Raw genomic sequence first — 25,464 nt, 5'->3', positions numbered from 1 at the left:
ACATGGGGGGCAAGGAAAAAGGGATTTGGTGGTAGGGGTCTGTTACAGACCCCCACACCAAGGGGAAGAAATAGATGCGGGGCTCCTGAGGCAACTCTCGGAGACCATAAAAGCTAAAGAGGCGGTAGTCATGGGGGACCTAAACTACCCGGACATCTGCTGGGAGACGCAGACAGCAAGGTCCCATCGCTCACGCAGGTTTCTAACTTGTGTACAGGACCTCCACCTGACACAGGAGGTGTATGGTCCCACTAGGGGGAATGCCATACTGGATCTGGTATTGGCAACGGGAGATGACATGATAGGGGACCTCCAAATCGGTAGCTATCTGGGAGACAGTGATCACCTTATGATAGAATTCAACATAAGACGGCGAGTGGGTAAGGTAACTAGTAGGGTGAAAGTGCTAGACTTTAGGAAAGCTGATCTCATTGCACTCAGGCGATTAGTCAAGGAAGCACTGCAGAGTAGGAGTTTTGATGGGATGGGTGCCCAAGAAGGGTGGCTGTGCCTAAAGGAAACGATCCTTTGGGCACAAAGCAAGACGATCCCCGAGCGAGGCAAAAGAGGGAAAGGGGCCAGGAGGCTTCCATGGCTGACCAGAGAAATCCAGGGCAGCCTAAGGGCCAAAAGGGGAGCACATAAAAAGTGGAAACAGGGTGAGATCACTAAAGATGAATATACCTCCTCTGCTCGTGCTTGTAGGGAGGCAGTTAGGCGGGCCAAAGCTACCATGGAGCTGAGGATGGCAACCCAAGTAAAGGACAACAAGAAATTGTTTTTTAGATACATAGGGAGTAAAAGGAAGGCCCAGGGAGGAATAGGACCCCTGCTAAATGGGCAGAAGCAATTGGTGACAGATAGAGGGGACAAGGCTGAACTCCTCAACGAGTTCTTTGCCTCAGTGTTCCTAAGCGAGGGGCACGACAAGTCTCTCACTGGGGTTGTAGAGAGGCAGCAGCAAGGCGCCAGACTTCCATGCGTAGATCCTGAGGTGGTGCAGAGTCACTTGGAAGAACTGGATGCCTTTAAGTCGGCAGGCCCGGATGGGCTCCATCCCAGGGTGCTGAAGGCACTGGCCGACGTCATTGCAGAGCCACTGGCGGGAATATTCGAATGCTCGTGGCGCACAGGCCAAGTCCCGGAGGACTGGAAAAGGGCTAACGTGGTCCCCATTTTCAAAAAGGGGAGGAAGGAGGACCCGGGCAACTATAGGCCGGTCAGTCTCACCTCCATCCTTGGTAAAGTATTTGAAAAAATTATCAAGGCTCACATTTGTGAGAGCCCGGCAGGACAAATTATGCTGAGGGGAAACCAGCATGGGTTTGTGGCGGGCAGATCGTGCCTGACCAACCTAGTCTCTTTCTATGACCAGGTTACGAAACGCCTGGACACAGGAGGAGGGGTGGATGTCGTATACCTGGACTTCAGGAAGGCCTTCGATACGGTATCCCACCCCATACTGGTGAACAAATTAAGAGGCTGTGATGTGGATGACTGCACAGTCCGGTGGGTGGCGAATTGGCTAAAGGGTCGCACCCAAAGAGTCGTGGTAGATGGGTCGGTCTCGACCTGGAAGGGTGTGGGCAGTGGGGTCCCGCAGGGTTCGGTCCTTGGACCGATACTCTTTAATGTCTTCATCAGCGACTTGGACGTGGGAGTGAAATGTACTCTGTCCAAGTTTGCAGATGACACAAAGCTATGGGGAGAAGTGGACACGCCGGAGGGCAGGGAACAGCTGCAGGCAGACCTGGATAGGCTGGACAAGTGGGCAGAAAACAACAGGATGCAGTTCAACAAGGAGAAATGCAAAGTGCTGCACCTAGGGAGGAAAAATGTCCAGCACACCTACAGCCTAGGGAATGACCTGCTGGGTGGCACGGAGGTGGAAAGGGATCTTGGAGTCCTAGTGGACTCCAAGTTGAACATGAGCCAGCAGTGTGACGAAGCCATCAGAAAAGCCAATGGCTCTTTATCGTGCATCAGCAGATGCATGACAAATAGGTCCAGGGAGGTGATACTTCCCCTCTATAGGGCGTTGGTCAGACCGCAGTTGGAGTACTGCGTGCAATTCTGGGCGCCACACTTCAAGAAGGATGCGGATAACCTGGAGAGGGTACAGCGAAGGGCAACTCGTATGGTCAAGGGCCTGCAGACCAAGCCCTACGAGGAGAGACTAGAGAAACTGGACCTTTTCAGCCTCCGCAAGAGAAGGTTGAGAGGCGACCTTGTGGCTGCCTATAAGTTCATCACGGGGGCACAGAAGGGAATTGGTGAGGATTTATTCACCAAGGCGCCCCCAGGGGTTACAAGAAACAATGGCCACAAGCTAGCAGAGAGCAGATTTAGATTGGACATTAGGAAGAACTTCTTCACAGTTCGAGTGGCCAAGGTCTGGAACGGGCTCCCAAGGGAGGTGGTGCTCTCCCCTACCCTGGGGGTCTTCAAGAGGAGGTTAGACGAGTATCTAGCTGGGGTCATTTAGACCCAGCACTCTTTCCTGCTTATGCAGGGGGTCGGACTTGATGATCTATTGAGGTCCCTTCCGACCCTAACATCTATGAATCTATGAATCACATAATGATGTGATTCATTAGCACAGTATCTCTTTTTAATTTGAAGAAATACCTATCCTCCCAAAGTATTGCAGTGTATCATGTAATTGCAAAGTCGTTTTAAAATTTTAGCTAGATTAATGTGCATTTAAATATGGCTACAGCATGTCCTATATCCCTAGCACCATCTACTGACTTCAGACTGGTTTGAACATGCTTTTTATTTATCCCAGTTTGACTGATTAGTGAAAGCAGGAAAACAACATACAAAGAAACTTTTTTTATCAGAACCACTCTTCCAGCCCAGGCCACAGGGGCAGGACCCTCTCCGGCAGCTTCAGCTAATTGACAGCCATGCCCCATGCCCAGGCTGGGCCAGGCTGGGCGGTGCCATACAAAGCCTTCTCCTCACCCAGCAGGTGTGGGGGAGGAGGGGGAAGAGTCCCTCTCCAGCACTGTACAAAGCCCCCCTCCCTGCCCTGTAGTGGGGTGGGCGGGCAGGAGAGGAAATGGAAGAGTCCCCCTATGGGGCTGGGCAGCTGCACAGAGCGCCCTTCCCCCTGTGGTGGTGGGGTGAGGAGGGAGGTTGCTCCACCCTGACTGCAGTCCCCAAGTGGCGGGGAGCAAATTAACCCTCTCCCTGCCCCCTTAGCCTTAATAGGGCCATGCTGGGATGGCTGCAGTCCCTGCCGGTGGAACTGGGAAGGGAGAGGGGAATAAACCTCCACATGGCTTGCGCTCCCTGGGGAACCCTGACAGAAGCTGCTATCCCTCCCCCTCCCCTTGCTGTTCCAGCGGTGGGGATGTGGCCAGATGCATTCCGGCATGGCCCCATTAAGGCAAAGGGGCAGGGACAGGGTTAATTTCTCCCTCCCTCCTTCTGCCCCCGGAGACCACAGCTGGGGTCTGCCTGCCCCAGCTGCCACCTCCGCCCGCAGACAAGCAGACCCCAGCTGCGGTGGGGAGATGGGGAAGGAGGGAAGAATTAACCCCCTCCCTGACCACTTTGCCTTAATGGGGCCATGCCAGGATGTGTCTGGCCATGCCCCTGTCCCTGCTTTGGCTAGAGAGCAGAGGGACAGGGAGCATGGCCTAGCTCAGGGCTGCAGAGCATGTTGGGATGCTGGAGGACTCTGCTTTAACTTAAACCAGGAAGGGGTCTGGGACAGAAGTTCCATAAATCAATTTGACCCAAATCAGTTAAGTCTGATACTACATTCGACCAGGTTTATCTTAAATCAATTTTAGCCATTTTGAAACTGGTTTATGTGCACTGAGCTTATGTTCTGTTACAGGTTTAAACCAGTTTCTGAACACTTAAACCAGTTTATGTGTAATTTCTGTCCCTAGCCGTGGTGTTAATACCAGTCATGGTCCACCGCAAATTTCAATTGCGCGTGTGAAGTATCTGACCCAAAAATTACAAAGCAGGCTAGGGTAAACCCAGAGATAAAATGCCTGCATTTTAACTATGTAATTTCAACTATGTAGTACAGTTAATGGGGAAATCAAAGTTGCTGCCTGAAGATCAGAGTGACATGATCAAATGCTTTGTGTGAGTAAGATTGTGGGAAGACAAAAGACTAGCCTTATTTCCCTAAAGATGCATGGTCCCCACAGGTTCTAGAACTCTGTTTTGCAGACTGGTAACCTCCTTTGCTTGTGTCCCAGCAGAATACAACCGTGGTTCCCCACACATTTCTGAAGGTTTACTGTATTTGGTTCTTGCCTAGGCTTCCCTTGCACCCACCCCTGGAATACTGTCACAGGAAAGAATGCTATTATTATTTACTGGGGTTCAGATTTACCCTGAAGTAAATGGAAACAAAAGCTGGTCTTACTCTATTGTTTCAGGACAGGATGATGTAATCTTTTTATGTAATCTTTTTTATGGTATATCTAGCTTTTGCAAACTATATCTAACTGAATACTTAAGGCAATTTACTGGTGCTGGGAGGGGTGTGGTATGTGTGTGTTAAGAGATGCTTGCAGAGCACAGCATGTGGGATGCAGAGGAATCCTGGAATGCCTCCCTAACAGCAGCAGGATAATGTCTCCCTGACACCTGTAAGATAGCAAGAAGTTCAGAAAAAGGTCTCATTATAATGCTAAAAATCACACCCCTGGGCAGAGCAAAAGTATGTTAATGAAACATATATGTATGTAAATGAAATACATGGCTAAAACATAGGTATAGAGACATGCTCAGTAGAGAACGTCTTATGTCAGTGGTTTGTAACCAATCACTGAGTGATACACTTGCAAACATATGTATAAAAGGTACCCAAAGGTAGAAACCGGTGTGCTTGTTTTGCAAACGATCACCAAGCATCCCTCTCTGCGCAGACTTTAAACAATAAAGATTAAGTTGGATCCTCCACCCCTGTGTGTTTATTGGCAAAAGTGCACCGGGCACGAACTCACACTGTCCTTTGGAGACGACAAGGATGTATTGTTTATAAATCTAATTTTTAAGAAGGAATCTAATTTACTACACTGCTTCCAGTAGTCCTCAAAACTCCGTGAAGGAAAGTTAGTCTGCTTAGGGGAATTGAGAGGAAAAAGACATAACCAACTATACAGAATTGTATAGACAGAGCTGACGGAGATAGTGTCAAACATCACCATGAAAAGAAAAAGGAGAAAATAATTAAGGTTTGAATTCAGTGAAGGGTTTGGTTGATTTGCAGTAAGATGTGAGGTCACACACTGAATGAGGAGGATAGAAAGAAAAGTCTATTTTCTGTACTGAATGAAGCAGGGGTCCTGTGAAAGAAAAATGGAGTATGATTGTGAAATTAAAACCATGATTCATAGAGGTTAAATCAAGGTTGTGCAGGCAATCTTCATAATGTGTTTTCCTAAACTTTGAGTGCTTGATGTGCGGGCTGGGAGCGGTCCAAGGCCCTCGGGGGTTTTACTTCACGCGGCGGGCTGTGGCCAGCAGCCCAGACACGCCGGGTCGGGGAAGGCAGGCAGCACGCTAGAATTAGGCACGGACGCTTAGTGGTTGATTTAAGATTATTTTACTTACACCGAAGATGGTCGCGGTGCAGGCAGAAAAACTTGTTTGAGTTGCAGTTACAAAACAAAACAAAACTCGAACCTGCAGAACATGAGGGTACGTCGCAATGGGGTTTCAGCGACGGGAAGATGAACAAAAACCTCAAGAGTACGTCGCAATGGGGTTTCGGCGACAGGAAGATAAACCTGCAGGACTCAAACCCGGACAGAGCTCTGAATTCACTCACACAAAGTTTGCTAGGCTCTGTGGAACTTGCACGCAGGGAAGGGTAGGTCGAGGGATCAGGCGGTGACGGGGAGAGGCGAGAGGCTGATCAGACCCCTATAGCCTTCTTGAGATACACGCTGGGTCCGATAGGCTCTGCAGCGCTTAGAGATCTTCACAAGACGTGAAGTTCTCCTCCTCCTGATAGTCGTGGAGTCCTCCAACTTGGGCGGAAACCGCTCAAGCCTCTTATACGGCTAGCAAGCCAATCGCTAGCCGCCACGTGGGAATAATTTAGAACTGTTCAGTAGTGGGGCGCAAATTTGTATACGAATGGCGAGAACTCCTTGCAGCGTGCACTTCTCTTTTTGCAACTAAGAAATGCACCCTGCAAAGAAAGCTATGAGTGGCGGGAAATAATTTAGCAGTGCCGAAGCACACACAAACAAAAATCACACCCTTGGGTTGTGACACTTGATAGCACCGATTAATTTGGATATGATAGATCTGTGCCATAAGAGACCCAATAAGCAATATCTGTTTAATGAACTGCTAGCTAGAACAGGAAAAAATGCTGGAAAAACCGACCAGACCCATCCATGTTCAAAGATCAGAAAACTCTATAGCTAATTATGTGCCTACCTCAAACAGAAAACCAAAAGTGCTTATGAAAAATTTGGAATCAAGATTTGAATATTAATTGTGAAGCTTGAATAAAAATGAAGATCATTGGACCAGGTCCTAAGATGCAGTGAATTGTCTTTGCTTGACTGACTGCACCAGAGCCCTAATGATTGACATCATCTGAGGGCATGACCTACTGTATTTCTGGTTTGTGTTTGTCATCTCACCAAATCAGTAATGTTCAGACTATGAACCTGTTTTTTTTATCCTACTTCTGCTGGTTCTTCACCAGTGTAACTCCACCAAGTTCAGTTGACCTGTTCCTGGTTTACTCTGAACTGAAGGGTCAAGTGGACCCTCTGGATTTATTTCAGGGCACTAGTGATTTTTTTTTTAACCGACTTTTAAGGTAGGGGCAGGCAAAGTTTGGCCTACGGGCCAGATTAGGCCTGTAGCAGACTCCATTTCCCAACAGCTCCTGCCTGCAATACTGCGGCTGGTTTCCAGGGAGACCCCAGCAGGAGTGGAGCCATGACAGCGCAGGGTCAAGGTTCCATGGGGACTGGCCCCAGCAGCCCTGGCAGAGCACGTGGCTGGGTGGGGATCTGCTCTGGGGCCAGGTTCTTGCAGCAGTGACAATATGGTCCAGAGCTGGGGCAGAACTGCAATCCACTGCCTGCGTGCCCTAAGAAACCAGCCGCAGCAATACGGGCTGGTGCTACTGCGAAATGGAGTCCAGCCACCAGCCAGATCTGCCATTTTGCCGATCTCTAGTTTAAGGAGATAAAAGGAAAACCTTATATAAGATGGTTCAACAAGTCAGGGCCTTACTTTTGCTCTGTATTGTGTATTCTCTTATCAGTCGTGGCCTTGTGAAGTTGGTAGACAAAATTGGAACGCCTGTGTTTTATGTTCCTGTTTTTAACATTTGGCCCAGCTGTAAAGGACAATGCGAAATGCAAGACCATGGGGATAGGCCTTTCCTATCTGCTTTGATCAAATAAAAGCTTCTGTTCCGTCCATTGTTTACAGTGGCTGTGGAAAAGATTGTATCCATCTCAGCTTCCAGTACAGGGACAATATAATTGCCAGTTTCAAGAACAAAAGAGCACTTTGTAAACCATCGATTTGAAAGCACACTTTTAACATCCCAAAGCCCTTGCTCTGACATATTTTTACAATAAAACAAAAGCAACTGTGATGGGTCAAAGCTTCAAAAATTATACACCTCACACTGAAACATCTGCAATCCAGTGTTTTATAGGATGAGACAGGGTTCATCCCCTCTAAATTAGAGCTGATGTTGAAATAAAAGGGAGGCTTTTCATATGCCATGTTCTTTGAGCTGCTTTATCCTTCAGCTCTAGTTTTAGTTAGTAATGGTGTGAGAATCTGGAGAATGGCATATTTGGAGCATGGATTTCCAGATGGAACTGGATATTTTGATCAGAAGTCTCCCCCTGGCTAATGGGTGTGAAATGCTAATCTGTAGCAGAACTATAAGAGCAGTGATCGGAAGTCTGTCAGCTGACCAGATAAGAGACCAAAAAAGCAGGGCATGATGCACTCCATAAAAATATGTTTTGGAAGGGGTGCTGTATTATTATTGCCCTTTTTAAATAGATAAGACCAGAACATTGTTTGGTATGAAATGGTGTCACTTCATGGCATCCAGTATAGCTATACTCATGTAACAGACTTACCTGATCAAACTCCAATGTGTCCAGGGGCTCGAGAATCCTCAATTCCAATTGGTGGAACCAATCTACCAATCAGAAACAAGCTGGGGGAAAGCAGGCACTGCCCCTTTCCCAAAGGGAGGTGGAGAAGAGCTCCCCGACTGGACTGTGGACTGAAGCACGACAGGTCCACTGGACTTCAGGGAGGGAACCCCCAAAGCGTAGAAAAGGAGAGCATGCTCAGGAGAGACACGGTGAGGGATGGCAAGGAGAGAGGAGCTCTGGAAAAGACCGTCCTTGGGACACCAACGGTGTGCGGATCAGTATGCAGCACTCAGGCTCTAAGAGACTGAGAACCCAGCAAGTGGTTGGGCGGGCGCTGCGTGGATCGGTGCACAGAGAGCCAGCCCTGGGAGCAGCTCGAGGCTGCTCAGACCCTACCTAGTATGCAAACTGGCACATGGAGAGCTGGCCCTGGGAGCAGCTCTAGGCTCTAGGTTGGGTAACCAGAGCCCCGCAGTGTGGCTTAGCATAAACTAAAAGAGCCCCAGTGCCCAGAGCAGGGCCCAGGAAAGGCCAGGGACTGCAACAGGGTGGAAGTGACTGTGGCCCATCAGAGTAGGAACAGGGCAGTAAGCCTGTTGATTAACAAAGGCGTCCCTCTGTACCTCATTAGGCAGGGGGAAGCCTACTGACCAGAGGGGGTGGAGCCAGTAGGGTTCCTGGGTCAGCTGGGAGATGGAGGGGTTCTGGCCCAGGTTGTGGTAGCAGAAAGAACTTATTGAGAGAGCAAGTCTCAGGTAGAGAGAAGTTGATATTGATACATGTTCATGTTTGTATGGGAGTGGTGGAATGAGACCACTGAGGGCACCTGGTGAAGATGCTACAGGTAAACCCTGTGTGAGCTGCTGCAAGACCCAGGGAGCCTGTGAGGAGGCCCTTAGCCCAGCCAGAGAGAAATAGAGAGATCCTCACTGGGAAAAGTGGTTTCTAGTTTGGCAGCTGGGCTGTTTGAAGGCAATATCCCACACACATCATTAGTAATGTAAAGTTGAGGCAGGCATGGTGTACAAGTGTTCCAGGTGCCAGAGAGAGGGAAGCAGGCTGGGGCTGGATGCCAGGGGGTGACAGACTGCCCAGGACATGGTAGGCTAGCTATAGTAATCACATAACTGAAATAATAGTTTACTGGTAGTAGAAGAAGGGTAGTGGCATTTTCAGACAGATCCATAGCCCCCCAGTGGGCACTTGTCCACGTTACACCTCTCCTGTTACTACGTTACACTTTTCCTGTGTCCACGTGACAAAAATCGCCATTAAGCTAGCTAAGTATCCACGTTGTCAGCTGATTTTATCGTTTAGATTTTTTTTTTTATTGTGGTAATTTAAAACATCTCCAACATGTTTTATTTTTAGCTCCTGAATTTCTTCCATGAAGGTTTTATTTTATCATTTTAAATTTTCAATGTGGATCTGACTTATGCCCGAAATTGTGATTTTTTTTTTTTTTTTTCCTCCTACTTTGCAACTATTACACCACCAAATGCTGCTTAGGTTCACTCAGTAATCCATGGAAATACACTGAATTTCTATTGCAATACTTCAACAAGACTCCAGGTACTAATCCTGCAAATTGTTTCTGGTGATTTAGTTCAAGGTTCAGATTAATGAAAAATACATTTTTTTGGATTCCATAAAAAAATGTTCCCTGTATTCACATGCACTTTGTGGCAAAGATCAAATTTGTTATGGGTCAGACCATTCAAGACTCAGGTTAATTAAAATTACTTTTTGTTGGACTGGCTTTTTGGCTTTTGGTTTGGCAGGGCTGGGGGGCCAGGTCAGGAGTGAGGGGGACCGGCAGGGCTGGGAGGGTAGGGGTAACCCGAATGGTAAATGTAACCCAGGTGGTATTCAGATGAGGTGTACCCCCTCTCCAATTGAAGGGATTTAGCAGGTGTTAGTGTGCTATGGGAGGAGTAGCCACTTATGGGGGAGCAGCTCTCCTCCTATCCCCTATACAGTAGAGCCAAGACCAATTGGAACTTAAACACATACAGGTTTAATAGGAAAAGAACAGGGTGGAATGTAACACACATGCAGGGGGCAAGGGGACCCTGAGAGATAATGGTACCCTCCCCTCCAGGCACCTGGGAGGGGGAACCAGGGGAGCATAGGGGAGTTAAAGGGATTTTAGGTGAACATACACATATAACAGACAAATCAACAACAGACTTGAGGCACAGGGTTCACAAAATATAAGACACAGAGTTTCCCAAAATATGAGGTGCAGATCCCACAAAATATGAGGCACAGGCACCCCAGTGAGTCGGGGTAGAAGAGGTGAGGGGAATCCTCTTCCCCAGTGGGGATTCCTTTTTGCAGGCAACTCAACCCTCTGGTACCCTGGCCAAGAATCAGCCCTTCCCATACACTGTTATACATAGCCATTATACCCCAGTGCTGGGCCTATATCTGCTATTCCCATGTACTGTTATGTGTGCCTATTAAACCCCACAGCTAGGGTACCCATGCCATGCAACTGTGGCACTCGGGGACTGTGGCAGGGCACTGTTTGTGCCTGCCACTTTAAGGGCCTGAAGCTGGCAGCCGCCAGGTGCCGGATTAGGGCAGCCATTTTGGAACTGGGGCTGCCCATATAAACACAGCGGTTCTGCTGTGAGAGGCCAGGCAACAACATCACCTGGCTGGAGGGTTGCAGATCTCAATCTGGAGGTAAGGGAGGAGCTGTAGGGGATGGTCAGGAGGCTCCTGGTCCTGGTCCTGACCTAAAACTGAACCCTGCTGGGAGTGGGTGGCCTGGTGGGGCTCTCAGTGGTGTGGGAGCCCCCAGGAAATGCCAGGCCAGTTACCTCCCCAGTGAAAGGTGGGTTGGGGCACCTTAACACCTAGCCCCCATGACTGGGTGGGTGACCCCTTTGTTTGGAGGGCCCAGAGGGTGGACCCTTAGAGAGCGAGGAATGGGTCATAGACTCAGGCCTGTCTGAGTTTCCCCTGACTGGCCCATGCTGGGGCCAGGACTGGAAGGGTCACCGTGATGGATGCCCAAGAGCTAAGGTCCTAGGGTCCCGACTGGCCTGGAGGTGGGCCAGGGCTAGATGAGCCGAAGGTCTTGGTGGGGGGACCACACCTGAAGGGGAGCCAGTTCAGGGAGCTATGCTGCCCGGTATGATGGCAGAAGAGGCTGCCTGAGGGGAGGAATCCAGGTGAGGTTCAATAGGAAGATTCTGGGGCCCAGTATGGGGGCCAGTGATTAAAGGAACATAGAGATGCCATCAGCAAGGCTTGGGCTGTGGTGTAGGGGAGGAAAGGAGTTGCAGATAGTGCCCCCTGGCACTGGGGCAGCAAATGGGCAGCCTCCCACTTATTAACATCTAATTAATTAATTAACAGCAAGGCATGGTGGGAGAGAATGCGGGCAGTTGGCCCAGAAACAGGTGGGCGGGGCATGGCGAGATCAGCCCCGAGCAGGCCCCCTGTTACAGGGACTCTCTTTGAAAAGGGGTTTCACGCCTCCTGGCAACCTTGCTGGGGTGCTGGTTTTAGGGTGACCCCCACTGGCCACCCAGGCAGTTCCCTCATTGCCAGGACAGCTCCCCCTGACACCAACCACAATAACAGACCATGGTACCGTCTCCTCATCTCTCCAGACACAACTATGTTGACTCAGGACTGACCCAGGTGCACCCAGCTCTGGAGTGTAATGGCCACATATAACAATGTATGGTGAGGGCTGTGATGAAATGTTATATATGGCCATTGCACCTGGCTCTGGGGTGTATCTCATCCTTTCCCATACACTGTTATACATAGCCATTATACCCCAGAGCTGGGCACATCTCTGCCCTCCCCATGCACTGTTATATGTGGCCGTTGCATCCCAGAGCTAGGGCCACCCCATGCCTCTGGCACTAGGGACTCTCCTGGACACTCCTGACCATGTGGGGTGGCCCAGGAAGGATTTCCAGCTGTCATCCCAGCCCAAAAAACAGTTTCTTATTCAAGCCCATATACTTAGTATAGTGTGCATGGGGGGGCTGCAAGTTGGCAGCCTGGCATGAACAAACAGTGATTTGGGCCAGGCAAGACTCTATTCAGAGATGTCTGGGAGAGGCCCCCAGTGGCACAGAGGCATAGTCTAGGGGGGCCTAAGAAGGATTTCCATCTCTAATCCCAGCCCCAAAAAATTCCTTATTCGAGACCATATACTAACTACAGTGTGCATGGAGGGCTGTCAATCAGGCCACACTTTAGGCTGAGCAAGACTTTGGTCAGAGGTTTCCAGGAGAGTTTCCTGGTGGTACACAGGCATGGTGGATGCAGGATATTTAAATATAATTTGGTAAATATGCATAGCTAATTACATTTTCTCTCTTTAGAATGTGTGATTCATTAATAAGAAGCTTTTATTGGGTATAGGTTAGCTTTGAAAAAGGAACTGGGAACCAGGAATAAGGACCTGGGAATTAAAGGAACAAACTGCAGCTTCATGAACCACAGCATGTAGCTTTGGTGTTGGACACCCCAAAACAGTGGGTGGTAAGAAGATTAGTCACTGCCATCCAGGTGTCTCTGCCTACACTACCACAGGCAGTGGGGTAGGGAGGGGGGTGCTGTGTGGTGCAGATGTTTCTTGACCTTCAGTAGAGGCAAGCAGTTTGAAATTCAGGGAGTAAACCCTAGCATGTGGCCTGGGGCACCCCAAAATGGTAGATAGTGAGAGCAGGCCACTCGGTGCAAGCAGGCCTGGGCACAGGGGGGACTAGCAGGGACACTTGTAAGTTAAATGTTCCTGGGACCTCAGAAACGTGGGGGGTGGCTGACTGATGAACAGAGAAAATAAAGTGCATGGCTTGCCAAGTACAAGTCGCAGCTAAACAGGCTTTTGCCAATTCTGGGAGAGAACCCATGCTTGCTAGGGGAATGCCTTGCTGGACCTGGTCATGCCCACAGGCAATGACCTGGTACGGGGACTGAGGGTTCTCGACCACCTGGGCAATAGCGATCATCATCTACTGGAATTCACCATCCAGCACAGGGTGTCTAAGGCCTGCAGCAAGGCAGCAGCCCTGGACTTCAGGAGGGCCGATTTCAATGAATTAAGGAAACTAGTCGGGGAGGCACTGAGGTCCCGGAGGGGAGGGGAGTTGGGAGTCCAAGATCAGTGGTTGTTCCTTAAGGAGACAATCCTCTGAGCCCAAAGGGTATGACAATCCCAATGAGAGTCAAAGGGGGCAAGAGTTTTCAAAAGTCCCCATGGCTCACCAAAGGCATTCAGGATCGTCTGAAAGCTAAAAAGGAGGCGTACACCCAAGGGAGGGGAGAGGCCATCAACAAGGAGGATTATACCTCCATTGCTCGAGACTAGGAAGGCTAAGGCGGACACAGAACTAGGACTAGCAACCCGGATCCAAGATAACAAGAAGTCCTTCTTTAAATACAGAGGGAGTAAAAAGAAGGCACCAGGTAACGTGGGGCCCCTGCAGGACATGCTTGGCAATCTGGTGGTTGCACCAGATGACAAAGCTAACCTCTTTAATGAATTCTTTGCCTCCATATTTCTGAGCACGGACTGGGACACCCCCCACACCAGAATCCTGGACAAACTCAGGAGAGGCACAGCCGGGCCAAGGGTCAGAGAGGACCTGGTCAGGGAACTTCTGGTGGGACTGGATGTCTTCATATCGGCAGGTCCAGATGATCTCCACCCCAGGGTGCTGAGGGAATTGGCAGAGGACATTGCAGGACCCCTGGCACAGCTCTACAAGCACTCGTGGTGCTCTGGTGAGGTGCTAGAGGATTGGAAAAGGGCCAATGTGGTCCCCATTTTCAAAAGAGGGAGGAAGGAGGACCTAGGAAACTATAGGCCCATTAGTCTTACCTTGGTCCTGGAAAAGCTCTTTGAGAAAATTATCCAGGAGCACATCTGTGAGGGACCAGCAGGGGAGATTATGATTAGGGGCAACCAACATAGGTTCATTAGAGGCAGGTCCTGTCAGACCAACCTGGTGACCTTCTATGACCAGGTCACAAAATCCTTAGACACAGGTGTAGCAGTGGACGTAGTATTTCTGGACTTTAGGAAGGCCTTCGACACTGTCTCTTACCCCATTCTCATCCAAAAACTAGGCAACTGTGGCATCGATGCCTACACAGTCAGATGGGTGGCAAATTGGCTGGAGGGCTGCACCCAGAGAGTGGTGGTGGATGGATTGTTTTCGACCTGGAGGGATGTGGGCAGTGGGGTTCCCCAGGGCTTGGTCCTCGGGCCTGCACTGTTCAACATCTTCATAGTGACTTGCACAGGGGGTGAAAAGTACCTTGTTCAAGTTCACGGATGACACTAAGATGTGGGGAGAAGTGGGCATGATAGAAGGGAGGAATAGGCTGCAATCAGACCTAGACAGGTTACAGGGGTGGGTGGATGAGAACAGGATCGGTTTCAATACTGACAAGTGCAAGGTACTGCACCTGGGGAGGAAGAACCAGCAGCGTACCTACAGTCTGGGGAACTCCCTTCTCATCTGCACAGAGGCAGAGAAGGACCTTGGAATCATTATTGATTCCAAGATGAACATGGGCCACCACTGTGAGGACAGTCAGTAGGGCCAACCACACCTTATCGCGCACCCACAGATGCATCGCAACCAGGTCCAAGGAGGTGATCCTCCCACTCTATGCAAGACTGGTCAGGCTGCAGTTGGATTACTGCGTCCAGTTCTGGGCGCCGCACTTCAGGAGGGGTGTGGATAGTATTGAGAGGGTCCAAAGGAGGGCCACTTACATTCCTAACAGGGTAAATGACAAGAAAACAATAATATTGCTGGCCCCAGAACAGTTACATCACAGAATGGTTTATTGAACTGGGCCAGTGTCTGTTCAAACTCCTGGAAAGCCAGGTTCAGAGGTCTGCCTCAAGGCACAGACTAATGAGAGAGCTGTAACTGGAGCTGCTCATGCTGGCCACTTTGTGGTGATCGCAGGAGGAGGGGGAGTTGGAGTAGACTGATCGTGCCCCCCGCCTCCAACACCACCTTAGGGTAAGCTGTCCTGTGCACAGGGATCCCTGGTACCCAAAGAATCTTAATCAACCTCAATAAGAACCCCAGATCACCCCCACACTTGTTCTCAGCTTTGGAAAAAGTCCTGCTTTTTGATGCAAGGATACAAACAACAGAAGACAGAGGATTCTTTCTGTTCTATATAAAAATTCCTGTAATAATGTTTCCATTCAGGCTTTAGCCTGGGTACATGATACCCAGATGCCAACACACAGGGAGGTGAGGTGAGGTGAGGTGGTGGGAGGGGCAGCCAGAGCCTTTGTATACCTTGTGTAGCCCTAAGTGTATCCCACACCCAGCACCCGGTGCAACAAGCATGCTGAAAAAGCAGGGGCAGAACGGCTTCTGAACCAGGCTTGAGCGGGAGGGCAGCCACTTTGGGAGGCCTGTGGTACAGATGCCAATCCAGACTTGTGAGGGAGAGGTAGGCAGGGTCACTCTTACAGACCTCGGCATGAAAAGATTTCCTGCCCCAACCAGCAGCGCCCCATGGAACAAGCACCCAGAAAAAAGCAGGAGGCTTTGCAAGAGAGGTGGGCAGCACTGCTTATTGAACTCAACCCCCACCCCCCCCCAAAAAAAACAACCCATGGCGCTCAAGCAAAACAGCCAACAACTCCCCACAAAAAAGCAACCTGGCATGACCCAAGAAAATAAACCAACCAAAATATCAAATCTTGTCCTAGAATGCCACCTGGCAGTAAAGTAGTACTGAAAGGGCAGGAGGGTAAAATTGTTCTGATGTGCCCCCTAGCACATTTCACTAATTATAGCATAATAAGCCATTACATGGTAAATCATGTCCACGTTACTGAATTTGTCGTCATAAACTAAGAAAGGAAAATTAAACCAGGAACATTTTTTAGCGGGTAAATGCCAATTATGCAGACAAGTGATCAGTGAGGCTGCTTTGGAAATGTTTAAATCTGATCCAGGACACATCAAGGAATCCCCAGGGAGTACAGACGTGGCTTTGCAGCTCTGTGCCTCCCTTTACTGTCCCCACTAAAGGGAAAGTGGTGTTTAGGCCCTGATTAAGTTAGGGCTGGATCCTCCATGCCAGCTGAGGGTGGTTTGTTCTTGGCTGTCATGAGTTATATGCTGAGTTGTATGGTCTGCATGGTACAACTGTCTCAGCAGTTCAGGATGGATATACAGTTGCTGGTAAGCTGCTCCAACATTAGTCTCTTTAAAAAAATAGACCAAGACATTCAGCTGGCAGCAAAACAAATTGGGACCCAGAGGAAGGACCAAGCCTAGTCTTGACTGGCCAATACTACAAAAGAGGGGAGCCCCTGTATTTTCTATCAAATAGAGGCTCTACATTGTTTTAGACTTGTATATGGATTGAGTGAACTACAGCAGGCCAGCCTGGAAGTAACAGGTGTATGGACTGCTGTGGACAGCTATGCTGTCTGGGAGGACAATATACAACTTGTTTGTGCCTGGTATAAGGGATGATACTGCTTTTCCATCTTGGTAAAGTATACTTATCTATGTGACTGGGAAGGATACTTTAATTCCTGAGTACTTTACATTTAATCTAAAGTCTGCCAATAAAGTAGGCTGTATACTTATAGCAGGGTTACTATTGAATTCATACAGTGTGTGAAAGACTTGTAGTGTCCCTGTGAACTGAGAAATGAAATTAGGATCATTAGAGCACAGAAATTTCCTCTGTTTCCACTGAGGACAGTTTCAGCAGTTAGCAGCAAGCCCCTATGCTTACTTTGCCATTTTTAGGCAAGGGTGTTATGACTCCAAATCATGGGCTGTGCAAGAGGCAGTCGATGTGACCTTTTCTGTCTTGAACTAGCACTGGCTGCTAAATCATCTGGCAGCCACCACAGGAAAGAAAGCTGAGGGGGGAAAAGAGCAGAAGTAAATCAAAACAATCAATCACTTCTGTCAGGCATTTTTTCCATTCAGCCATGCTCCATTAGATGGAAACTCACTTGAGGACAATGAATATCAAACTCTACTGCTTCTCTCAAACTCATGCATTTAGAACCAGTCTCTTTTTTACAAAAGAACATGGTCAGAGTCTGCATATGTTTTTTCAGACTAGCAAACATTACACAAAGACAGCTTTCGAGCTGAAATTCTGGATCAGGATCAAAATACACCTGAACTTTAGTAAATGTCAGAGCAGTTTGAATTTTGCAGCTCAGGCTCCATGCTAATGTTATGTTAAACATGCAGGGCTTTACGATTATGTGACGGGACAAATCCAACTACAGTGCTAGTTAAGGCTTATTGAACTATATTTCTCTAGGTGCTTTTGGGTGGCACAGTGTACACAAGGGTGATATTTACAGTATGACTACCAAGATTATAAGAAGTGTTCAGCCACCACACCTGTGATCAGTGAGATCTGCTGAGTAATGAACATATTTGAAAATCTGGTCAGTTTACTTTGGTGCCAAAATGGAAGCAAGTGGGTCCAAACATGTTAACTGTTTATGAAATTTCCAATATTACACTCTAAGTGCCAAATCCTAAAGAGTAACACCTAAAGTTGTGTTCTTAGGCTTTTCAAGGAATTAAGAACCCAGGTCTTCTAAACCCCTTTGAAAATCCCATTTCTAAATTCTTCTTTAAGTTCTTTAGAAAATTGACCTAGAAGTATCAGAGTTATGCTTATGTTGCCTTTTACCATGGATTGCAGTGACAGTACATGCTCATACAGGTTCATTAGCCTACAGTATAAAAATTACCTCTTTAGGCTGACTACATCCAAAATACTTCAAGGGAGTTGCATCAAGGAAAAACTTGAACCATTGTGCTCAGGTAACCATGGAACTCTTCCCAAAAATTTGAACACATTTATATGCAGAATCTATTCATTTTGGATAGTTCAAGGACTCTCACAGTACTAGACTACTCTGTAATTACAGCAAAGCCAATGAAAAACAAAACAACTATTTTGAGCGAGTGGGAAACCCATTAAAGGGAGCTGCAATGAGCTGCTATATCACCAGCATTCTTAAATAAGAATGTGGTGAAGTACATTTATACTTTAAAGCATGTTTATGTGGAAAAAATGACACCTCAATACTCAGAGCTGCTCAGAGTACCATGTGCTTTTAGAATTGAACCCGCTTCCTTTAGGACAAAAAGTGATTTTGTTTCTTGTTAGCACTGGATTTTATTCCATCTTGAGAATCAACAGAATTGTTGCTAGCAGCCAGTTACACCATGCCCATAACAATGCACAGCTATCATTAAAGAAATCTTTATGCTGGAGAAGATGTGTAAGTCTGGCAGAGCACAGTGTGATTCATAGTTACAAGGGTAAATTTGTGAGGCTGATGCTGAGAGCGGAGGTAGGGAGAAATTCCTGAAACAGATCATGTTTGAAATGGAAATCACTGACACGCTAAGAATAGTGCCTTACAATACCATTTTCATAAAGTATTTCAGAGTACAGCTATATTTTGTCTGTAGCTCACAATGTCCTGTGCCAGAAGTGAATGGGAATGCTCTTATAACCAGGGATCCTGGTTTTCTCTGATAAAACAAATCGCAAATTCTCTGATAAAAAAAAAAAAAAACCAAAATCCATTATTAAAATTAAGCCCCCTGCTGGTGTCCCTCGCCCCCCAAAGCCCTCCCAGCCCTGCAGGTACCCTTCATTCACCGCTCCCCCCCACCCCCCCAGCCCTGCTGGTGCCCCTCACTGCCCCCACAATAGCCCCCCACCCTACTCATGCCTCTTGCCCCCACCCACAGTCCCTACCCCTCCAGCCCTGCCAGAGGGGGCCCCCAGCTGCCAGGGCTATGGGGCCAGGGACCCAAGCCTGCAGCGTCCTGCCCCCAACAGCAAACAGCTGCAGCAGAAGCAACATGGAGCTGACTCTCCCACTGCTGCTGCCTGCTTGAGTGGGGGCAGGGCCAGCTCGTGGCTCCCCCCAGCCCTTCTGGTGCCCCCAGCCCCTTACTAGCCCCACTTACCTCAGGCTCCAGGAGCAAAGAGTGAAGCTGAGCTGATCGGAGCTGTGGCTGACTGAGAGCCTCAGGCCCTGCCCTTCCCCCTCCACCTTTCCCTTCGGGTAGGGCTGGGGGTTTCCTTTCCTGTTTGCAAACGGCTCTTGCAGGCTGGAGCTCAGCCTGCCTGCAGAGCTCTTTGCAAAAGCAGAGAATCTGCAGGTTTCTTTGCTAAAAGGAGAAATCTGCGTTTTTTCTGATAAAAAGGGGAAATCTGTAGTTTTCTGTTTTTCCGTGAGAAACAGAAAACCTGGGTCCCTGTTTATACCTAAAACATAGTTGTACCAATGCAAAGTTTGTAGGACTGGGAAGGTTCCCAAAGTAGTTTTAATTTTGAAGGAATGGAAACCACTTTCCTGGCTGGGGGTATGATTTTTGTCACTAGTCCTTAGCCTTGGCCTAACTTTACAGTCAACTACACCTGAAATAGGATTTGGTCAGTGCTAACTATTTAGACATTTTTCCCTCTGTTCATGAGGATTACTTCACCCAAGACTGAAGTGGAGCTAGTTTGGGAACATAGAAGCTATTCAGCAATTCTCAGCTACATGCTACAGGAAAAAGTGGGAGAGAAAGTAAAAAAGATGCACTGATCTAGACAGTTCTTAACAGGTTTTGAAAAAAATCTTTTTAGGTTGTTACTGGAAATTATCTTGATCTGGGACAGGGGTGTCATAAGTTTTGCCACAAGAAGGTAGATTCCTTGAGCAGGGAGGATGCAAGAGAGTAAATGAGACACTGCATCATAACTCATTCCTTGGCTTGTTCCTACCTGACACAAAATGTTTCTAAGCTTAACTGTTTTAGGTATTGACAAATTGCTAATGACTCAAACTATGTTACAATGGTTCTGTTGTAAATGAAATGGTGTAACCATTAATCCAGGAACATTTGTTTAATATTGAAACTAGATTAATATTTATAATATTTTCGTTACGACTGTCCAAATATCATCTGTCTGTTTAGAGAACCTAGTATAAGAAAATGGAGTAGCAAAAGGCTATCTGAGTTGCTCTTCTGTAAGGTACCCTGTCTCCTCTGATGAATGCTGAAAGGTGCTTCACCTCAGAGACTGCATCTCTCTGCATGGTTATTGGTTTTGCAACTCCAGTAGTTCCTACTCAAGGAGGTTTTTAGTATCTCCTGCTCTGATAGGTTAGCACTGTAGGTTCAGGATCTCTTTTCATTAAACAATGTTGCAGCTGGGTTCTTTTGAAATCTAACTTCTTATAAACCAGTGCTTCTTGTCCATTACACTTGTGCATGAAGATGTAGGTCAGAAGCTGAGTTTATACAGCAGGAAAGAGGAAGTGAACTTCCTGAGTTTTGGGTCATTGAGGTAGCAGAGGAATGCAATCCATATTATTGTTAAATATCATAACACTAAATTACAATGATGATGCAAGTTTGTCATTTCATATTTCTTCATTGGCTGTCTCATATGATTCCTAAAAAACTCCAGGCATATTATGTCCTTCCAACTGCTTGCCTAGATATGCTTGGGTTAGAAAAGTAGGACAAAGTTCATCAGGTATCACACATCACTTCTACAAGACAATCTCAATTTATCACTAATTAGCTTTTTATTGCTGGATAATAATGCCATCAGTCACCAGCATTTATCTTTTCTTCTTGCACAGTCCATGTTTAGTCACATCATAATTAAAGTCGGGTTTCTGGCAACTCTGCAAAGCATTATTGTCCTGCAGTATATGCATTATAAACTTTTTGTTCTCCTCTCCCACACACCCATATTTCTATCAGACAGGCTATTCTTGGATTTTTTTTTTTTATTTTTTTTTTTTGCAGTGCCCCAAGAGATTGCACTGTGTAATCTGCTTACAGGCCTTGGTATCTCCTGAGATGCACTATTCCACCAAAGCATGCACTCTAGTATGCCATTGAGGCAACATCATTTTTCCAGTGTAAGTTCTAATCACTACAGAATCATGGCTATTAATATCGCCTTTCAGAAGGAGAAACAAATCAGCAAGGCAGAGTTATAAAAAGTACATGTAGTATGTATGACACACCCTACAATAAAATGTAGGTATTGAGAAAAGATAGAATAGCAATGGGCCAGGAGTGATGGTTGCTGGTTGGCTTGTTCTTTCTGAACTAGATAGTTGCATGTAAAGATTTGTGAACTAAATCCTACCTGGGGAGAGAGGCTGGAGAGAATTCCAGCAACAGAGGAGGAAAAGAATAGTACAAGAACCGCAATAATGATCTTTCTAGAAAGACTTTACCTAGAATCTTAGAAATTATCAGGACAGTGGACTATGCCAGATGCTTCAAGGGAAGCATCCCTTTATGTAGTAGGCAGGTGTGGTATGTTCCTCAAATTAGGGCCTGACAGTCTCTAAGGGCATTTATACATATGCTGCAGGAGTGGGGAGGGGGAAGGCACATTAATTACAGCAGCTGTCTGAGAGCTGCTCTAATTAAAGCACCTGGTACATCTCATGTATCAGTGTCCCCATACTTAAAAATGGTGGCAGAGGTGCTTTAACTAAAGCTCATCAAACAAACTTTAGTTAAATCGCTCCTGCTGCCATTTTGAAGTGCGGGGATGCTGATACATGAGATGCTGGAGCACAGTAATTACCACGCTCCACCAAACTCTCTTAATCGAATCTGCTCAGATGCACTGTAATTACAGTGCTTCAAAGCAGCCTCACTGCTCGTGTACAGACACCCTAATAGTCAGAGGCCAGCTTGTGCCCTGAAGTACAAGTTTTAATATTCCATCCAATAGTTTTGTTGTCATTAATTATAATCTGGCATGTTCTTGACATCCACATATATGCGTATACTCAGAGGTAGATCCAGGCATACGTGCTGACTTTTGCTGAGCAGGGGGCTATGCCCCACACCCCGCAGTGTGTGGGGAATGGGGTGGGTGTGTGGGGAGGTGGGGCATAGGTATAGGCAACGCATGCAGGGCAGGAAGGGGAACAGGCAACACAGCAGGGAGTAGGGTGGAGTGGTGCAGAGTTGTGCCCCTACTGTTGCTGGGTGGGCAAGGATTCCCTCACCTTGGTGGCCATGATGGTGCAGTGCTCCCTCTTGCACTGGGTCCCCTCTGCTGGGCTGCAGAGATGGCTCTGGACCAGACCTGGTCTGGCGCCACTGCAGCCCTGCACCCCATGCTCCATTGTGGGTGCAGAAATTTGGAGGTGCATGTAATCCCCCCACCGCATCACCTGTGAACCCCCAGCCTTCTGCTGCATTGCCTGTGCTCCACTGCCCCCCCCCACACCCAATGCATCGCCTGTGCCTCCCTCCCCTGGCCCCCTTAGACTTACCTGGAGGGAGCTGCTCTCCACTGCTGCTTGACTGCCATGTGCATGTGTGCATGTACATGCATGTGGTGCTCCCTGCCACCAATCACCCTCCCCGCTCCCTCTGACCCAAGCAGCCCCTTGGGATTTCCCACATTTTTTCTCCCATATTTTCCCCACATTTTTCTCCTTTCCTCAGGTTTGGGCTTCTTTCCTCAGGTTTGGGGTGGGGGGTAGCAGGGGTAGGACAGGAGATGAGACTGTTGACCAGTGATCAAATGTAGCTGGTAACATGTAGAGAGGTTACCTGGAATGTCAGATGTGAGGCAGGTTATTATGTGCCATAAATGCAATGTCCATGACTTTTTGTATCCAGTAGATTTATTTTGTCTACAAAAGGTGTTTTGTAAATTGACTTTGAGAATTAGAACTGAGAGAGTGGTTGTCTTATGAGAAAGTTGCACCCACAGGTAATTGGATATTTTTGTCTTTGATAGATTTTCGGTATGTGTTCTTTCTGGTACGCAGTTGGTTTCTCCTACATAGTTTCCATCAGGGCATTCAGTGCACTTGATGAGATGTATTACATTTCTGGAGGTGCAGGTGCTGATGGTTCCATTCTGGGGTGTAGTTATTGTGGGAGTGGTGGAAATATGTTGGCAGGTTTTACATTTCTTGAGGAATTCTTCTTCCAGGTGGCCCATAAAAAGTTTGGTATATTGTAGAGCCATTTTTGTGCCCATAGCTGTGCCCATAGTCTGGAGAAAGTGTTGGCTACTGAAAGTGAAGTTGTTGTGTGTGAGGATGAAGTGTATGAATTCAGTAATGTGTTTAGGTCTGTACTCCAAGTTGTAATCTTTCTCTTGTAGATATGTAAGACAGGCTTGGATGCCGTCCTAGTGTGGAAAGTTGGTATATAGGTTGGTAACATCCATGGTGGCTAGGAGGGTATTGCTGGGAAGGAGGTCTATGTTTTTAAGGTTTCATAGGAAGTCTGTTGTGTCGTGGACAAAACTAGTGCTTTGGGTGACAAGAGGTTTTAGGTGGATTTGAAGAAACCTGATATTTCCTCAGTTACAGATCTATGGGTGGGTATTATAGGTCTGCCTGGGTTCCCTTGTTTGTGGATTTTAGGAAGCATGTAAACAGTTCCTCTTGGGTAATGGGGGGGGTCAAGTTCTGTAGTTTTTCTTGTAGTTCATATGGAAGTGATGGTGGCTTCCAGTTCTAAGGCACAAATTCACTAATCATCACCCCTGCATCAGACTCTCTCTTGAATACTCCAGCACCAACATTTCCTTTTTAGACACTATAATCAATATCCAGAATGGTGAAATATACACCATATACAAGAAAGCCACAGTACTTGGGGTCCTTATCAGGACCTTTAGGTGCTGCATAGTGATAATAATGAAAACTTGATTGTGTCTCAAGCCTCCTCCCCTGCAACTTTCTTTCCGGTACTACATGCTGGGAAATCCTGCAGGTGCTGGAACTCACTGACGGGTAAAATCCTGTTTCCATTTACTCCCATCAGTCTGTGGACTGCCTAGCCCTATAGCCAGAAGAGAAAACCTGGATTCTTCAGTATGTGGAAGACAGAATGCCATGAGTCTAGAGGGACACAGTGAGGGCTTCATCTACCCTACATGTTAGAGATAGGGGCAGGGATGTTGCTAGCGGAGCCAGCAGCACCACTGAATTGTACTGCAGGCATTCTGCCACCTACGGGAAGAATTCTCTTTGGCCTCTTCCCATGAAGAGTTGCCTGGGCAGAAGCCCTTTACTCAGTCTGTGTGCAGGACCAGGTTATATTTGTATATAGGACCCAGCCAAGATGGTGGACCCATTGTACAAATATAAAGTAAAAGCCTAAATCCAAGCAAGCTTGCACTAGTAAGACTAGGAAGGGGGAGCAGTATTACTGGGGGTAGTTAAAAATATGAGGGACTGTAGTTTACAGTAACAAATTAGTAATATTAGCATGCTTCTCCTGTTTATTCCTAAGCGGATACTGTTCCAGGGTAAATGGCTCACATAAATCATAGAATTAGTGTTTTCCAGAACTAGGAATTAAACACGAAGACCAAAAGCCAAAGATGGTACTCTGATCCTAGTGTCTCATCTGCTATCCTGGGAGAAGGGCGATCACAAAATCAGGAAGACCTCAGTCCATGTCAAAATCAGATGGGCAGGCTCTGTTCTTGCTTGCACTTGTGTAGGGAGTCAGTAGAATTACTCCAGATGATTAGCAAGTGGTGAATTTAGCTGGGAGCCTACATTAACTGTTCTGCACATTTTCTTTCACATGGGTGTTACCAGCTACAGCTACACCAGCTATGTCAGGGTATGGAAGGTTTTGACTGTGCTGGGTGCAGCCCAGAGTCTTGCCACTCCAGTGGGGCACTCCAGCAGAGGCAATGATCCAGATCTGCCACTGCTGTTAGTCTGAATAGCATGACAGGAGTAATGAGACTGATTTACACCAGCTGAAAAGCTGAGCAGACAACTGATGGAAAGCCCCCTGAAGTCACCAAAGTTCTCTGTAGTTAAGTTTTTTGGATCGATCCTCAGGGCACAGACAGAATACAGTTTCTGAGAGGACCTGTGAGAGTGTGCAACATGCTGTCTCCCTGTATCCCACATGGGGCCAGCAAACTCTGCAGATTGAGATGGAGTGGGCCTAGACCTTCCCTTTTTCTGCTGCTCCATGTTCACTCAACACCCCCAGTAGCAGTCAACTCAGGTTGACCATGGAGGTTATGCCTGGCCCTGGGCTGAGATGCAAGGCATGAGAGAGGTGCACTCTAAACCTTCTGTTGAAGCTGCTGAGAGCTCTGTCTGTGCAAAGTCTAAGTGGTGGTAAGAATGGGCCCTTAGTAAATGTCTTCTGGAAAATGTGGGGGCAGATTTCCCTTTCTGATATGCACAGCAACCCTTGGTTCCAATGTCCTGATTTACTTACAAGGCTAAGTGCAAAACTGAAATCAATGAAAAGCTTAGTGGATATAAAGATTCAAAACC

General features: G+C 47.4%; 1 protein-coding gene across 1 annotated transcript in view; it reads left to right on the top strand.

Moving 5' to 3' along the window:
* Positions 1–10,747: 10,747 nt before the first annotated feature.
* Positions 10,748–25,464, top strand: part of FAM13A (family with sequence similarity 13 member A) — a 257,788-nt gene continuing 243,071 nt past the window's right edge. Inside the window, exon 1 of the mRNA XM_059722315.1 lies at positions 10,748–10,823. The gene's annotated coding sequence lies outside the window, so the exon portion shown is untranslated. The remainder of the gene's footprint in view (positions 10,824–25,464) is intronic.

The sequence above is a fragment of the Alligator mississippiensis genome, chromosome 2 (assembly GCF_030867095.1).
Source record: "Alligator mississippiensis isolate rAllMis1 chromosome 2, rAllMis1, whole genome shotgun sequence".
In the NCBI taxonomy this organism is placed as follows: domain Eukaryota; kingdom Metazoa; phylum Chordata; order Crocodylia; family Alligatoridae; genus Alligator; species Alligator mississippiensis.
The sequence above is the reverse complement of the archived record's forward strand: the minus strand, read 5'-3'. Positions and strand labels throughout refer to the sequence as shown.